Source organism: Equus przewalskii, chromosome 22 (assembly GCF_037783145.1).
Source record: "Equus przewalskii isolate Varuska chromosome 22, EquPr2, whole genome shotgun sequence".
NCBI lineage: Eukaryota > Metazoa > Chordata > Mammalia > Perissodactyla > Equidae > Equus > Equus przewalskii.
The window spans coordinates 13,574,718-13,592,068 of NC_091852.1; the positions used below are offsets into that span (position 1 = coordinate 13,574,718).

The 17,351-nt window shown below is 43.5% G+C and overlaps 1 protein-coding gene and 1 long non-coding RNA gene across 9 annotated transcripts in view; one reads left to right on the plus strand and one right to left on the minus strand.

Annotated features, from left to right (window-relative positions):
* The window catches only part of GCNT1 (glucosaminyl (N-acetyl) transferase 1), a 45,965-nt gene extending 44,533 nt beyond the window's left edge, over positions 1-1,432 (minus strand). For 2 of the 8 annotated variants that reach the window (XM_070590761.1, XM_070590758.1), the window contains exons 1-2: positions 1,286-1,392; positions 373-547 (exon numbers count right to left, since the gene is read on the minus strand). The gene's annotated coding sequence lies outside the window, so the exon portion shown is untranslated. Of the gene's footprint in view, positions 1-230; positions 548-1,285 lie in introns of all 8 variants that reach the window. The other 6 variants (XM_070590756.1, XM_070590759.1, XM_070590760.1 and 3 more) reach the window with 6 other exon arrangements.
* LOC139078758 (uncharacterized) lies at positions 51-17,154 on the plus strand. Its single transcript, XR_011531805.1, has 3 exons — positions 51-355; positions 10,032-10,134; positions 16,832-17,154. It is a non-coding gene; the product is annotated as an uncharacterized lncRNA (long non-coding RNA).
* The last annotated feature ends 197 nt before the right edge of the window (positions 17,155-17,351 follow it).

Here is a 17,351-nt window from a genome sequence, read left to right on the forward strand (position 1 = left end):
GACCAAAGGCTCTGGCGGGGGCTTGTCCGGAACGGCCTGGGCTCCGATCAGGGAATTTACACTGATCTTTAAAAACCATTCTCCCTCCTCCTCCCTGTATTATAACCAACCTGCCTCTCAGAACAGGTCTGACAGGGGGCAGAATACCCAGAGGAGGGGACGAGCCCCGCCCGCGGGCCTCACCTACCGCGCGCCCAATTCAGGCCGCAAAAAGCTGTGGCCGTTCTCACCTCATGGCACCACCGCTCTCTCTGAACACCGTACATCCTCCCATTCGCCTCTTGTCTTACTGTTTGTACAATGAAGGCTCTCTTCCTTCCAGAAAGCAAGCAAGCAAGGGTGCGAAGGCTGCCAGGTGAGTACAAAGCTTACCTCCACCTGGGCAGTGCCCGGGCGCGGCCGGATCTGCAGGCGACCTCATCCACCGCGAACGACGAGGAGCGCGGGGCAGGCGAGGGCGCCCGTGTCTGCGCTGCGCAGAGAGAAAGCGCCGCCAGGGGAGAAGCTGCGAGCCAGAGCCGGGCTGATAACCCAAAATTGGAAGAGTCTGAATCAGAAAGTGGGTGCTAACAAAACAAAACAAGAAAACAAAAAAGAAACCTAGGAGGGGACGGGAACACGTGTAGGAACGATCACCTGGTTCCACTCCGCCGCGCGAGTTTCCCAGACGCGCGCGTGAAGGATGGGGGAGCCGGGAGCCAGGGGGAAGCGCGAGGGCTTCGGGCCCCCGGACTGGCGTCTCCTGTCCAGTGGTTTGCCCCAGGGCGAGTCTCTTATCGTCCTGGTGTCGGCTTCTTTATCAGTAAAATGGGGGTAATAATGCCTCCTCGCAGGGCGATGGCTGGGATTAAACGAAGTTAAAGCCGCTGGCACCCAAGGGATGGCAGTGAGCGACTGATCGCTCTCCGCCTACCCACGCCCGCAGCAACTCCTCCGATTTCTAAGCTCCTACTCGCTACGCGGACCAGGGGAAAAGAGGCCAGAAGAAGTGGCTTCCAGGTGACACTGGGCACCAGAGACCTGGCCCCTGACTCCACTGGTCCGAGGGAAGAGCGGAGTCTAGGGAGGGCGCCCTGCGCCATCCCCGGCCCCGGGCGCACGCGCTCGCCGCGGATCCCCACCGCGCGTCCTCTCTCTCCTGCCCCGGCTGCGCGGCCTCTTCCCCGGCGGATCCCACCCCGCTCGGGCAGAGGGGCCCCGGGAGGGAGCCGGCTCCCTCGGTCCTCCCGCCCATCCCTCCCCGGCCGGCGGGCGGCCGAGCAGGGGGCCGTGGGGAGCTGGTTACCTGCAGCGGGCGTCCGGCCCTGGGGCGCAGGAGGGAGCCGCGCCAGGCCGCCCCACAACCGCCGCGCGAGGGCCGGGAGCTGCGCTGTGCAGCGCTCGGAGACCGAGCCTCTGGTCAGGGGGCCGCCCGCCCGCGCGCCACGCCCCTGGGCCCGCCCCTCCAGGGCCCGCCCCCCGCATCCCCGCCTCGCCCGCATCCACCAGGCGGCCCCGGCGCAAGGCTGCGGGCCGAGGTCAGCGCGCCCTCTGGGCGGTTCCGCGGTCCACGTGGAGCGCTGGCGTCCGTGCGCTCCCTCAGGCTCGCCCGGGTTCTTCGCTCCCCGAACCGCTAAGGGCTGGGCGCGAGTGGGGTCCTTGTCAAAATTGTGTGTCCCCTTCCTGGGAGGCAGGAAGCGCGAGAAGTGCTGCCTTTTCTGATTTTAAATATGAAAATATTTTATGCCAGAAAAAGAAAATAATTTAATGCCAAGGTTTATATCATGTAAAGTTTAGAGATGACCATGTGTTTTTTTTTTTCCCTGATGTGCCTTGCTTACTAAATTTAGCATTTAAAACCTCATTACATTCATCTGTATTTTCACATAAAAACTAAGATTAAATCGTGGAACAATCCACGGCGCTGTGCAAAGCTGAAAACACTTGTCTCCCGCCCTTACAGCACGTAGCCCTGTGTCGATTATAAAAGTTGATACTGTCTCCTTGGTAGCAAGAAGAATATTGTGGATGTGTCTTCCGCTGGATTTTTAGCTCCCGGAAAGCTGAACAGGTTCTTATTCATCTACATTTCATTTATTCACCCGACACCATGTATTGAAGTAAAGGAAGGCACTAACTGTATGCACACTCACTTCCCCGCCCGCCGTGTCCTGCTGGGGCTGGAGGGTAAAGCTGAGACCCTGTGAGTACGTGGGTTTCCCCGTAACAGCAGGCTTGCCTGGTGTCCATCATTCTAACAAAAGGAGGTCATCGCTCTTGGGAGACACTCGTGAACGCTGAGCAGGGCTGGGCTGGCTTGGAGGGAACCGCTGAGTCTCTGAGGCTCACCCTCTTGGGCTTTGGAGCTGAGGAGGTTAGATACCCCGGGGGTGCTTGCTTAGACATGTCCACACGGAGCAGAGGATGACAGTGCCCTGTAAGTGAAGCATGAATTAGCCACGCCACATGGCATGCTGGATTCATGTTAACCCACCTTTCCCCTTCGTGCAGACCTGGCCTTCTCTCTTCTAGGCTTTGGGATATTCTGGAAGGATTGCTCTGGACTCTTCTGTCCCCTCCCCACCCTTGTGCCGGAGTGTTACTGGGTGAAGTCACCATGCGGGCGAGCTGTAGTGACGATGGCAGAGGAGTTAATGAAAGATTCCTGGGGGAGGGTAAATCTTGCCTCTTCCCTAAGGAGATTCCTCCTCCAATGACAATCTTGCTTTAATTTGATTTAGGAAAGTAATCTTCTTATAATGCATCATGTGCAAGACCTAGAACAAGAGGAACACGAGCTCCTTTTAAACTGTGGTTTATATTTTTATTATGGAAACACAAGTATGAACCCAAAATATCTCCTGCAGGTATACACAGAATCTGCATTCTGGTCAGAACTAGAAAAACAGCAATTGCAATTTGTTTTCTCCATCTATTGCTAATCCAGACTACCCTTTTTACTAAGGGACAAAATGATATCTTTAAATTCCTTAAGTAAAGCATCGTGAAGGCAAATAGGCTGTGAAAACCCTCATAATGCATTATGAAATTAAATTCATAAATTTTATCAATTCGATGTTTGAAGCTAAGCCTGTGACTTCTTTCCACGAGGCTAAACATGTTTGCTCCATCCTCACTGGACCAGTTTTTTCTTACTGGGCTTATGTCAAGAATATGTTAAGTTTGTTTTTAATTGTCAATACTCAGTATGCTTACCAGAATATTCTTTTTAATTGCCAAAGGAGTGATCAAATTTGCTTGCTTTTGAGTTACCTGTTCATATCATTAAGCATTTGTATCTTTAAAAAAAGAAAAGAAAATGTGTGTATTTTATGACCCAGCAATCCTAGTCTTTGGCACATCCTCTGCAGCTGTATCTCTACTGTAGCTACTGAGCCAGTGAAATGTGTCTACACTGCATTGAAAGGTGTGGTAAATGTGAAATACACACTCGATTTTGAAGTTTTAGTATGAAAAAACAGCTTTAAATATCTCATTTAATTTATTTTTAAATATTGATTATATACTGAAATACTATTTTGGATATATTGATTCAAATAATAGTATTAAAATTTTTTAAAGTAAAAATAGACAAATAAAAGTGTGAATAAAATTTGTTACTAATGCGGTAGTTGGAACTTTGAATGTATCTTGCCAAAGCACTGCTAATTCTGTTCCCTAACACAATCTGTACAATATTGTTCTTCAGACATATTATGAGCATTGATGGATTGATCCGATTGTCTAACTTCAATGTGTAATATTGTTTTCATAGGAAAATTAATTTCAAGATCCAAACAATAGACTTATAAATTAACTTTTAGAATGTATCTTTTTTGTCAGTTGGATACTGCATGTATCCCATAAATGTAACCTGCTTATTTTTAATTACCGCAATAATATATACCCATCATAAATCTACATGAGTAGTTCAGAAGGTGTTTCTGGATCTCTCAGGGGTGTATCAGTCAGAGGCCAGTCGTAAAATACAGAGGCCGCCCCGTGGCCGAGTGGTTAAGTTCATACGCTCTGCTTCGGTGGCCCCGGGTTTTGCCAATTCAGATCCTGGGCGCAGACATGGTACTGCTCATCAAGCCATGCTGAGGTGGAGTCCCACATAGCACAACCAGAGGGACCTACAACTAGAATATACAACTATGGACTGGGGGGCTTTGGGGAGAAGAAGAAAAAAACACGAAAATAGATACAGCAGTTACTTTTTTAAAATTGTGTTAACATTGGTTTATAACATTATGTAAATTTCTGGTGTACATCATCATATTTAAATTCCTGTATAGATTACATCCTGTTCACCACCCAAAGACTAACTACAATCCATCACCACACACCTGTGCCCTGTCACCCCTTTGGCCCTCCTCCCTCCCGGCTTCCCCTTTGGCAACCACCAATCCCATCTCTGTCTCTATGTGATTGTTTGTTGTTGTTTTTATCTTCTATTTATGAGTGAGATCATACAGTATTTGACTTTCTCCCTCTGACTTACTTCACTTAGCATAATGCCCTCAAGGTCCATCCATGTTGTGACAAATGGCCAGATTTCATCGTTTGGTTTTTTTTTTCATTCTGGTGAGGAAGATTGGCCCTGAGCTAACATCTGTTGCCAATCTTTTTTCTTTTCTCCCTAGAGCCCACCCCCAGTACATAGTCGTACATCCCAGTTGTATGTTCTTCTAGTTCTTCTATATGGGATGCTGCCCCAGCATGGCTTGATGAGAGTGCTAGGTCCATCCAGTATCTGAACCTGTGTACCCTGGGCCACCAAAGCAGAGCACGTGAACTTGACTACTCGGGCACAGACCAGCCAGAGTTTTGTTTCTTATGCCTGAGTAGTATTCTGTTGTATATATATATGGCACATCTTCTTTATCCATTTGTCCCTTATTGGGCACCTAAATTACTTCCAAGTCTTGGCTATTGTGAATAAGGCTGCAATGAACATAGGAGTGTGCGTATCTTTATGCATTTCTGTTTTCATGTTCTTTGGATGGATACACGGCAGTGGAATAGCTGGATTATATGGTAGTTCTATTCTTAATTTTCTGAGGAATCTCCATACTGTTTTCCATAGTGGCTGCACGAGTTTGCAGTCCCACCAGCAGTGTATGGGGGCTCCCTTCTCTCCACATCCTCTCCAATATTTGTTGTTTCCTGTCTTGTTAATTACAGTCATTCTGATGGGAATGAGATGATATCTCATTGTAGTTTTGATTTGCATTTCCCTAATAATTAGTGATGTTGAGCATCTTTTTATGCACCTGTTGTCTACCTGTATATCTTCTTTGGAGAAATCTCTGTTCAGATCTTTTGCCTGTTTTTTAATTGGGTTGTTAGTTTTTTTGTTGTTGAGATGTATGAGTTCTTTATATATTTTTGATATTAACCTCTTATCTGATATATGGTTTGCAAATATCTTCTCCCAATTGTTAGGTTCTCTTTTCGTTTTGTTTTGTTGATGGTTTCCTTTGCTGTGCAGAAGCTTTTTAGTTTGATGTAGCCCAATTTGTTTAGTTTTTCCTTTGTTTCCCTTGCCTGGTCAGACATGGTACTTGGAAATATGCTGAAAGACCAGTGTTGAAGAGCGAACTGCCTATGTTTTCTTCCAGAAGTTTCATGGTTTCAGGTCTTACATTCAAGCTTTAATCCATTTTGAGCTAATTTTTGTGCATGGTGTAAGATAATGGTCTGCTTTCATTCTTTTGCATGTGGCTGTCCAGTTTTTCCAACACCATTTATTGAAGAGACTTTCCTTTCTCCATTGTATGCTCTTGGCTCCCTTGTCGAAAATTAGCTGTCCATAGCTATATGGGTTTATTTCTTGGCTCTTGATTCTGTTCCATTGATCTGTGTGTCTGTTTTTGTGCCAATACCACGCTGTTTTGCTTACTATGGCTTTGTAGTATGTTTTGGAATCAGGGAGTGTGATACCTCCAGCTTTAGTCTTTTTTCTCAGGGTTCCTTTGGCTATTCAGTGTCTTACATTATTCCATATAAATTTTATGATTCTTTGTTCTATTTCTGTCAAAAATGTTGTTGGAACTTTGATAGCGATTACACTGAATCTGTAGATTGCTTCAGGAAGTACGGACATTTTAACTGTGTTAATTCTTCTGATCCAAGAGCACATACTATCTTTCCATTTCTTTGTGTTTTCTTCAATTTCTTTCAGCAGTATTTTATAGTTTTCTGTGTACAGATCTTTCACCTCTTTGGTTAAGTTTATCCCTAGGTATTTTATTCTTTTTTGCAATTGTAAGTGCAATTATATTCTTTTTTTTTTTTTAAGATTTTATTTTTTTTCCTTTTTCTCCCCAAAGCCCCCTGGTATGTAGTTGTATATTATTCGTTGTGGGTCCTTCTAGTTGTGGCATGTGGGACGCTGCCTCAGTGTGGTTTGATGAGCACTGCCATGTCCGCGCCCAGGATTCGAACCAACGAAACACTGGGCCGCCTGCAGCGGAGCGTGAGAACTTAACCACTCGGCCACGGGGCCAGCCCCGCAATTATATTCTTAATTTCTCTTTCTGCTGCTTTGTTGTTAGTGTATAGAAATGCAACTGATTTTTGTGTGTTGATTTTGTGTCCTGTGGCTTGACCATGTTCATTTATTATTTCTAAAAGTTCTTTGGTGGATTCTTTAGGGTTTTCTGTATATAAAATCATGTCATATGCAAATAGTGACAGTTTCACTTCTTCCTTTCTGATCTGGATCCCTTTTATTTCTTTTTCTTGCCTGATTGCTCTGGCTAGGACTTCCAACACTATGTTAAATAAGAGTGGAGACAGTGGGCATCCTCATCTGGTTCCTGTTCTTAGAGGGATAGCTTTCAGTTTTTCTCCACTGAGAATGATATTAGCTGTGGCTTTGTCATATATGGCCTTTATTATGTTGAGGTACTTTCCTTCTATACCCATTTTATTCAGAGTTTTTAAATCATAAATGGATGCTGTATCTTGTCAAATGCTTTCTCTGCATCTATTGAGATGATCATGTGATTTTTATTCTTCATTTTGTTAATGTGGTGTATCATGTTGATTGATTAGTGGATATTGAACCATCCCTGCATCCCTGGAATAAATCTCACTTGATCATGGTGTGTGATCTTTTTAATGTATTGTTGTATTCAATTTGCTAATGTTTCGTTGAGAATTTTTGCATCAATGTCCATCAGGGATATTGGCCTATAGTTTTCTTTTTTAGTGTTGTCCTCGTCTGGTTTTGGTATCAGGGTAATGTTGGCTTTGTAGAATGAGTTAGGAAGGTTCCCCTCCTCTTCAATTTTTTGGAAAAGTTTGAGAAGGATAGGTACTAAGTCTTCTTTAAATGTCTGGTAGAAATCACTAGGAAAGCTGTCTGGTCCTGGACTTTTATCTTTTGGGAGGTTTTTTATTACTGTTGTGATCTCCTTATTGGTGATTGGTCTGTTCACATTCTCTGTTTATTTTTTTTTTAAAGATTTTGTTTTTTAGAGACATGGCACTGCTTGGCAAAAGCCATGCTGTGGTAGGTGTCCCATGTATAAAGTAGAGGAAGATGGGCACAGATGTTAGCTCAGGGCCAGTCTTCCTCAGCAAAAAGGGGAGGATTGGCAGTAGTTAGCTCAGGGCTAATCTCCTCCCCCCCCCCCCCAAAAAAAGGACTTTATTTTTCCTTTTTCTCCCAAAGCCCCCTGGTACATAGTTGTGTATTTTTAATTGTGGGTCCTTCTAGTGGTGGCATGTGGGATGCTGCCTCAGCATGGCTTGATGAACGGTACTATGTCTGTGCCCAGGATCTGAACCAGCAAAACCCTGGGCTGCTGAAGCAGACGGTGTGAACTTTACTACTCAGACATGGGGCCGGCGTCTCCTCTTTCATTTCTGATTTTATTTAATTGAACCTCCTCTCTTTTTTTCTTGGTGAGTCTAGCTAAAGGTTTTTCAGTTTTGTCTGTCTTTTCAAAGAACCAGCTCTTGGTTTCATTGATTTTTTTTCTGTTGCTTTTTTAGTGTCTATTTCACTTATTTCTGCTCTGATTTTTATTATTTCCTTCCTTCTACTGATTTTGGGCTTTCTTCTTCCATTTCCAATTCCTTCAGGTGCACTGTTAGATTGTTTATTTTGAAATTTTTCTTGTTTTTTGAACAAGGTCTGTATTGCTATAAACTTCCCTCTTAGAACCGTTTTTGCACAGCAGTTACTTTTAAAGAGAATTTAAGGACTTGGTTAAACGGAATGGAGGGTCGATAAGTCAAAAAGGAAATGTTGCGGTAACAGAGAGAAAGAAACTGCAGGAAGAAACTGCAGGAAGCAGCTGCCATGGCGAGAGGTGGAGAGAGAAGTAGTGGATACCAGAAACCAACAGCTGGGGGCGGGGACTCAGACCTCCAAGGACAGCAGTGCCCAGTGATGGTGCTATTTCTGATGGTAAATGCTGAGGCTGGATGTGAGAGGGTGGATTAAACACTAGAAATTGGAACTAAATGCTGCCTCCAGGGAAAAGAACCATCTCTTAGTGACACTGGCGGGGACAGCAAGTAAATATCAAGGAGCAGGTCCCTCGTCCCTCCTCCAGCCTTCCAGTCTTCTCAAGTGCCCACTGTTGGCACCTCCTTACAGGAAACGTGGTCTGCTCTGTCACAACCACAGCATCACTGAGCAGAGTGTGCAAGGATGGGTTTGAGCTGCAAGATATACCTTAGTAACCAGCACAAGGAGTGATCTCATGATTACAAATATCCACTGTCCTAACATTTATAGATGCAGGGAGGTGCTGACAAATACCACTGTTATAGCGATAATTAATACACTTATACATTCTTTAAATATCATAATAAAACCGTGGTCAAAAGTACAGCTCAAATAAGGGGACAGTGTTGAACTTGACCTTGTTGACCACGTGCTCTCAGAAGTCAGTGATGGTTAAAGACACTCCCACACCACACCTTTGTGTTCCAGGAAACAGCTTCCTGCAAAGAACCACCACCTTTCCCCAAATGACTTAGCTAAGACTCACAGAGAGTACCCTTGTTTATCTAGACAAGGCCAGACACAGACCCTCCAAGCTGCCTTGTTTGTCTCATAAATGATTAGCTGGCTATTTGACTCCACTGACCATTACACACAAAACGCCTGCTCACTGGACTTGCTCAAACTTTATCACAGGGGCTGGCCCCGTGGCCGAGCGGTTAAGTTCGCGCGCTCCGCTGCCCCAGTGTTTCGTTGGTTCGAATCCTGGGCGCGGACATGGCACTGCTCATTGAGCCACGCTTAGGCAGCATCCCACATGCCACAACTAGAAGGACCCACAATGAAGAATATACAACTATGTACTGGGGGTCTTTGGGGAGAAAAAGGAAAAAAAACAAAAACAAAAAACTGGGACCATAGCATTTCTTTTAAAAAAAAAAACAAAACTTTATCACAGTGCCCTCCCCAGGCCTTTGACCTTCACCCACCTTCAGCCTAAGCCAGCACTGAGATGCATAATAAACCCTTAATGGCCCTTCTAAGAAGTCCCTTCCCAGCTGACCTCAAAGAAAACTTTTCCTGATTGATGGTCCTATCAGCCACCCACTCATGCCACTCCCTGATAACAGTTCTTTGTAGCCTTGTTGACTCTTTCCTATAAAGGAAAAGCCCTTCCTGGGCTGGCCGGTGACACAGCGGTTAAGTTCGCACTTTCCCATTCTCAGAGGCCTGGGGTTCAGCGGTTCGGATCCCTGGTGCGGACATGACACCGCTTGGCAAGCCATGCTGTGGTAGGCGTCCCATGTATAAAGTAGAGGAAGATGGGCACGGATGTTAACTCAGGGCCAGTCTTCCTCAGCAAAAAGAGGAGGATGAGCAGTAGTTAGCTCAGGGCTAATCTTCCTCAAAAAAAAAAAATAAAAAAAAGAAAAAGAAAAGCCCTTCCTGCCTGGCCTTTCAAAAGGTCAGATATTACAATTGAAGCTCTCTCCCCCTAGGGCCATAAGCCCCTTCCCCTAATTGCGATAATCCTTTTGAATAATCTCTCCTTTACCTGAGTCCAGGTTTGGGTTTTATTTGGCAGTTTTCTGGTGCTGTGATTCAGCTCAAGATTGGACCTCACCTACGGACCCCCACCATCCCCACCCAGGGAGGGGAGCCATATTCGGTGACTTGAGGATCCTTTGGTGAGTTCAGTGTTTGAGCCAGTGCTCTGGATGTCTTGTCTGTGAAGCAGAGTCAAGAGTTACTTTAGTTCTCTCCAGCCGAGATCCTTTCTCTGGCCCTGCTGGGAGGCCTCCTCTGCCGTTCCTCAGTTCCCCACCAAGAGATTGTGCAGGGGAATTCATCACATGGAACACTTTCTCGGCTCCTTTGAAGTTTCTTTCTTTGGGTTAACTGTCAGCTAATCTCGCAAGTAACTCTTACTCTATCAGGAATGCTCTCGCCTCTTCTCCCACTGACTGCATGCCATTATGGCACTAATTCAGTTTAATATCTCCAAGAATTGGTGAAACTTACTAAAGGCAATTTAGAACTTCAAAGGTCTCTTTGGGAAACTTGGCATCTCCCCAGGGTGGTTCATCTGACGCTCTTCCCTTCCCATCATCCCCACTCCTTCTTTTTATCACCTTACCCTTCTCTTTGGCTGCCTTGAATCCTTTGATCTGTTTCCCTTCAACACCCCTCCTACCTCCCCCACCCCCATCCCCGTCAGACCCTTCCCTACCCACTCCAGCCCCTCAAGGCACAGTCACTCAAGATTTAGGCCCCCTCTGTTCTGCTCGCCTCCTCTTCACTCCACTGGTGAAGGACGGATCCCCCACCCTAAATAGTACGAGATGGCCAAACACACTGCACTGATACTAGACAGATGAGATTGAGAGCAGTTCATTAGCTACCTGGACTCACAGCCTGAGGGAGGAGGACCCTGCACACCATTCAGGGCCACATGGGGGTTACACTCAAGAGCGCAGTCAATCAGCAGGGGCTGTGGGAAGCAGGTTTTATAGCACAAGGGATGGGTGACCCTGGGCACCCATGAGAGTGTGATGGCTTGTTTAAATAACTTTATGGGCTGTCAAGGAGGTGAAACTCCTTAGGTTGAGGATAAAGAGGGGTGAATCTGATCTGGCTGCTATGGGAACTAGCTGAGTGTGGAACCATTCCCTCTGCGTGGGCGCATATCTCGCAAGAACAGCAAAACTGACAGTTAGGCCTTTGGGGCCCTGTGACAAAGATGTTAAGTCAGCACATGAAATTTCCGACCTTATAATACACCCTCCCCCCTTCAGGGGCTCTTGAAGGGCTTGGGGACCCCAACAGCAACCACTTGAGCCTGAAAAAGGTCATTGGAGACTGACTGGATATTTTATCTACTCATATAGGCTTTAGAGACACACAGATGGCCACTTGGTCTTTCCTCAGTCCCTTGCCTGAAATTTAGTCCACAGACTTCATAAGATTACATTACAGGGAAGAGAAAATCCTAAGGGTCTGCTCCACAAATACTGGTGAAGATGCTTAGGCCTCATATTGAGCAGTAACCATTTGTCAGAAACACAATCCTGGTAAAAACGAAAAGGATGAGAGCTAACACTTTTTGGGGGTGGAGGGCGGGGAAGATTAGCCCTGAGCTAACATCTGCCAACAATCCTCCTCTTTTTGCTGAGGAAAACTGGCGCTGAGCTAACATCTGTGCCCATCTTCCTCTACTTTCTATGTGGGACGCCTACCACAGCATGGCTTGCCAAGTGGTGCCATGTCCGCACCTGGGATCAGAACCCATGTACCCCGGGCCTCCAAAGTGGAATGTGTACACTTAACCACTGCACCACTGGGCCAGCCCCAAGAGAGGTGGCACTTTTATATGAGCCAATGAGTTTAAATTTTATTGGAGAAGAAAGAATGCTTCCAAACTCATTTTACAAGGCCAGCATTACCCTGATACCAAAACCAGACAAAGACACTACAAAAAAGGGAACTTATAGGCCAATATCCGTGATGAACATAGATACAAAAATCCTCAACAAAAATTAGCAAACTAAATCCAACAATACATGAAAAAGATCATATACCATGATCAAGTAGAATTTCTTTCAGGGATGTAAGGACAGTTTGGCATCTGCAAGTCAATCAACATGATACACCACATTAACAAAACAAAGGATGAAAATCATGTGATCATCTCAATAGATGCAGAAAAAGCATTTGAGAAATTCCACATCAATTTATGATAAAAACTCTCAACAAAATGGATATAGAAGAAATGTACCTCAATGTAATAAAGGCCATATATGACAAGCCCACAGCTAACATCATATTCAATGGTGAAAAGCCGAAAGCTTCTCCTCTAAGATCAGGAACAAGACAAGGAGGCCCACTCTTGTCACTTTTATTCAACATAGTATTGGAAGTCCTAGCCATAGAAATTAGGCAAGAAGAAGAAATAAAAGCTATCCAAATTGGAAATGAAGAAGTAAAACTGTCACTATTTACAGATGACATGATACTATATAGAGACTGAAATTTTAAAATTAAAGTTACAGGGGCCGGCCCATGGCCAAGTGGTTAAGTTCTCACGTTCTGCTTCAGCAGCCCAGGGTTTCACCAGGTTGAATCCTGGGTGCGGACATGGCTCCGCTCATCAAGCCGTGCTGAGGTGGCATCCCACGTGCCACAACTAGAAGGACCCACAACTAAAAATACACAACTATGTACCAGGGGGCTTTGGGAGAAAAAGGAAAAATAAAATCTTTAAAATTAAAGTTATAAACTGTCTAGTTGTTCCTGTCTATATACTTATGTATATGTGTTATATGTATCCATATATGTGTATATGTATCATATATGTAATATTGTCTTACCTCTCAATGGTATTACCCAAGTAGATTATAAAAGGTCCTCGATTCTGATTGACTTGAGATAAGCGCTTATATAAATTAAATATTCTTAAAATTCCCATAAATTAAAGATATTGAATTTCTAGTACTTTGTACAGTATTCTTACAGAAACTATCCCACGTGTTTTTAAAATTCAGGTTCACATAATTTAGATAAATCTTTGGCTAATGAAATTAGTCTAATGTTGTTGGTTTAATGAAACAGCTGTCTTCTGAGTTATCAGCATTAACTATAAAACAAGCATACATTTTTATTCTATTTGAGTATGTTCTTCCTAAACTTATAGGGGTTTACTGATCAATATGCTAATTTACAGCTACGACATGTTTACAGTTATTTTAAAAAATGTAAATTTGTGTTTAACCAAGTGGAATCATTATTCTGACAATAATTTCAACAATAATTATGTTTAGTAATGTGTCAGCTTGAAGATAGTCTCCAAGATCTTTTAGGTATCTTAAAACCTTAGACTTGTGCTAATTTAAATTAACTAACGGATATTCACTAATTACCTAGATCATTTCTAAGTAAGATAGAATCCTGGAACATAATTTTAAGTTTATGTAAACTTGAGGTTTTTGCCTCTTATTTTTATGGTACAGAGAGGCTAAGTCTATTTTGATCTGTTAAGGCACGTGTTCATTTTTGCCACATTAAGTAGTTGTATAAGGAAGTGTATGATTATAAAAAAAGTCATGAGATGTATATTCTTAAGGCTCGCTAGTCTGCTAGAATGTGCTGGTTTATGCCGGACAGTTCACTATGATCCCCCTCGTCTTCTCTGTGAGTGTATTGGTTTGCTAGGGCTACTGTAACAAAATATTAGAGACCGGGGGGCTTAAACAACAGAATTTTATTTTCTCACAATTCCAGAGGCTAGAAGTTCAAGATCAAGGTGTCAGCAGGGTTAGTTTCTTCTGAGACCTCTCTCCTTGGCTTGCAGATGACAGTCTCTGCCTTCACATGGCTTTCCCTTTGTATCTATGTCCTAATCTCCTCTTCTTATGAGGACGCTAGTCATATTAGATTCAGGACCACTCTAATGACCTTGTTTAACTTAATTATATTTTTGAAGACACTATTGTTAAACATAGTCATATTCTGAGATACGAGGGGACTTCAACATATGAATTTTAGAAGAACACGATTCAGCCCATAACAGTGGGCGAGACTCTGCTTGGAGAAATAATGCCAGAACGGGACAACCTTGTATGCAAGGCATGCAGGAGGTATTTTTTTAAGAAAGGGACAGTAATTTTATCCTGAAATAAAATGACTGGTTGTTCTCAAATGCGGGAGAGAAAAGTATAGGAAAAAACAGAAGGGATGTTGAAAATTGTAGAAAGTTCTCAGATAGGAAATTTTGTTTGTCATTGTCAAAGCTGGCTAAAGCTTGATAGTTTCATTTATAACATTTTTTTAAGCTTTAGTATCAAATAGTTATACTGATATAAAATCAGAATTTAGTGTTCTCTTTGTTAAAATGACAAAATTTTCTTGGATTATTGGTCTGTTCTTAATAAGAGGTTTTTGTTTCTTTTCTGAGTAATCTGCTTAGAAGGCAAAGATTCTGTGTTTTATCAGAATAATTTCCTGTGCTTTATGTTGACTTTATCATATTCTTGATTATTTTAAAAAAACAAAGTCTTCTCATCTTTGAAAGACCTGTGGTCCTTTACAATCATGTTATCGCCTATGTTTGCTTTTAAAACCTTCTGTTGCCATTTTGATTTTGGATTGACTTCATTCTGCAAGCCACATAAACAAATTTTCTTGCTACTTGCATTATTTTTGGGATGAATTTTCATCAGATCTTTCACTTTTGAAAATTATCATTACTAAGTTAACCACGGCCATACTGGGCGTTTGATCATCTACGGATAGTTTTTGTTTTACTCTGATGCTTCCCTGAAAGTGCTTCCAAAGCAGCTACAGGCCAGATGCTTTGTCTTCAGAAAGGACCGTCTCAGAGACCCATGGAAGAGGACTCTGCCCACCAGGTGCTCTGGGACACACACTTCTTTTTTTTTTTTTTTTTTTTTTTTGAGGAAGATTAGCCCTGAGCTAACTGCTGCCAATCATCCTTTCTCTGCTGAGGAAGACTGGCCCTGAGCTAACATCTGTACCCATCTTCCTCTACTTTATATGTGGGATGCCTGCCACAGCATGGCTTGCAAGTGGCGCCATGTCCACACCCAGGATCTGAACCAGCAAACCCTGGGCCGCCGAAGTGGAACGTGGGAACTTAAACACTGCGCCACTGGGCCAACCCCTGGGACGCACATCCTGATGGCATCACTCACATAACTTTGAGAATATACCAGTAGCAAGTCAAGATTTCCAGAACTCTAGTGGAGAAGCAGATCTGTTCATGAGACTGCCAACCAAGATGAGTCAGAACACGAATACTGAGGACTGGATGAAGAGCTGACGAAGGACGATTATGTTTTGTTTGGAATATTGTTGATTCTTTAATGTTCTATTTTTTCTAGATATACAGAACCCCCCTTCTCTTTTCCCTTAAGATGTCTGTAACTCATAACAATTTAGTAGACTGTGCTTTTGTAAACAGAAATGAAATTTATCTTTCTTCTCCCTGATTTCCTCTTCAGAATTAAGAATCTCATTGAATATTCTTATTTTCATGGCAATATAGTTATTTGCATGGGTTCACTAAGAGTTTATCCTCTTTGTGAATAGAATATAATTGGAAATATGGGTTAAAAAACACAAGGCTTTGGCTGCCATGTCATATTTGAGAATGATGCTCGTTTACTAGACGCTTTTAAGAAGCTAATGTTGACTTTATTATGGAGCCAATGCTTACAAAACCCTCTTGGGAAAACAGGCCTGGCACCTGGCTTACAGGATGCCCAACCTCACAAGCGAGTAAGGAAGCTCACTTCCTGGCAGGCCCAGGAACCTTAGAATAATTGAGGGACATTAAGAAGAGAGAGATTTATCCAAATCTACAGGTATTGCAGGGGAAATGTCATGGCTTCCTAGCCTTAAGAGGTTTATATAAGTTCAACCTGAGACGCTTTATAAAAATTCTAGCAAAGCAAACATAAAAAGGCCTGTATGTCGAATTAACATTCCTGCTACTCCTGCATAAATAATCAGGTCAACCTTCGTGAGGCCGGCTTTATTTTGTGATCAAGAATAATCTTTCTTTAAGGTTATCTCTGATTCAAAGGGACGTGAATGTAGAGAGAAATTTTGCGTTTCAGTACAACACCAAAGTACATCCTTCTGGGTGATCAGGTTCTGCACAAACTGTCAACTCTGCCAAATTTTCAGTTCTGCCAGTTTCCTGCAACATCCGATTACAACCTCTAAAGTAGTATTTCTGTTTTCTCTCCCTCCCTCTTGACCAGGAACTAAACCTGACTGCCCAGATTATCAGGACTCCAGGTTGTCTTGTAGCTGAACTTTTCCTCTGGGATCTGAAGAAGGACTGGGAACCGAGGCCCAACAACTTGATATAGTCTGCCTTGAAGGACGCATCACCACACAGTCCATGCATGTGTGTGCTGCATTCTTCCCCACACAAGCCACCCTCTGGGCCACTAGGAAGTCTGGCGAAATGCTCAGGTCATACATTCCTTTATGTGAGAGGCAACGAAGGCTGTGGATAACATCGCCAAGGGCACTGACATCTTTCAGATGCCTTTCAGAAACTCAACAAGCAGTGCTTGCATAGTCAAAAGATCTTTTAGACTTCTAAATAATAATATTTCTTTTCTCTCTTTCTTTCTTTCTTTTTTTTCTTTTTGAGGAAGACTGGCCCTGAGCTAACATCTGTGCCCATCTTCTCTCTTTTGTATGTGGAACTCCTGCCACAGCATGGCCTGATAAGCAGTGTGTTAGGTCTGCACCCGGGATCTGAACCTACAAATCTTGGGCCACCAAAGCAGAGCGTGTGAACTTAACTGCTACACCACTGGGCCGCTCCTTAATATTTCTTTTTTTCCATTATAGGCATTCCTCTTTGAAGAGCCTGACCTTTTCTACCAGCTCGCAACAGATGTTTCATCTGATTTGGCCGGAACAAAGCCAAAAAGAGTCCTTGAGAGATTTTTAGTCCCTGACTCACTCCACTCAGGAGGTTTATGATCGCCTCTCAGTTATTCAGCAATGACTAATATTCGTCCGTCTTGAGCGAAAGGAGAACTGGCAACGCTGAACTTTACCAGAGCCTTGTGCTCCAGAAAGACAGCAATGGTTACAGATATCTGCCCACATTTTTGCAGCAGCTCCCCTCTCCTTCTTGCAATAATCCTTTTGAATAAAGTCTCTGCTTACCTAAATCTGGATTTGTTTATTTTGACAAAGGCTACAAAATTAGTTTTGAATCATTTTGTTAAAAAACCAACAAAAATTACATTGACTGGAGCTGGAGGAAGATATATGAGGGTAAGGTTTCACTCTCTAAGCACGCGCAGGGAGAAAGCAAATTCAATAATAAATGTCCGGTTTCAGACAAAATAAAGTGTAACTC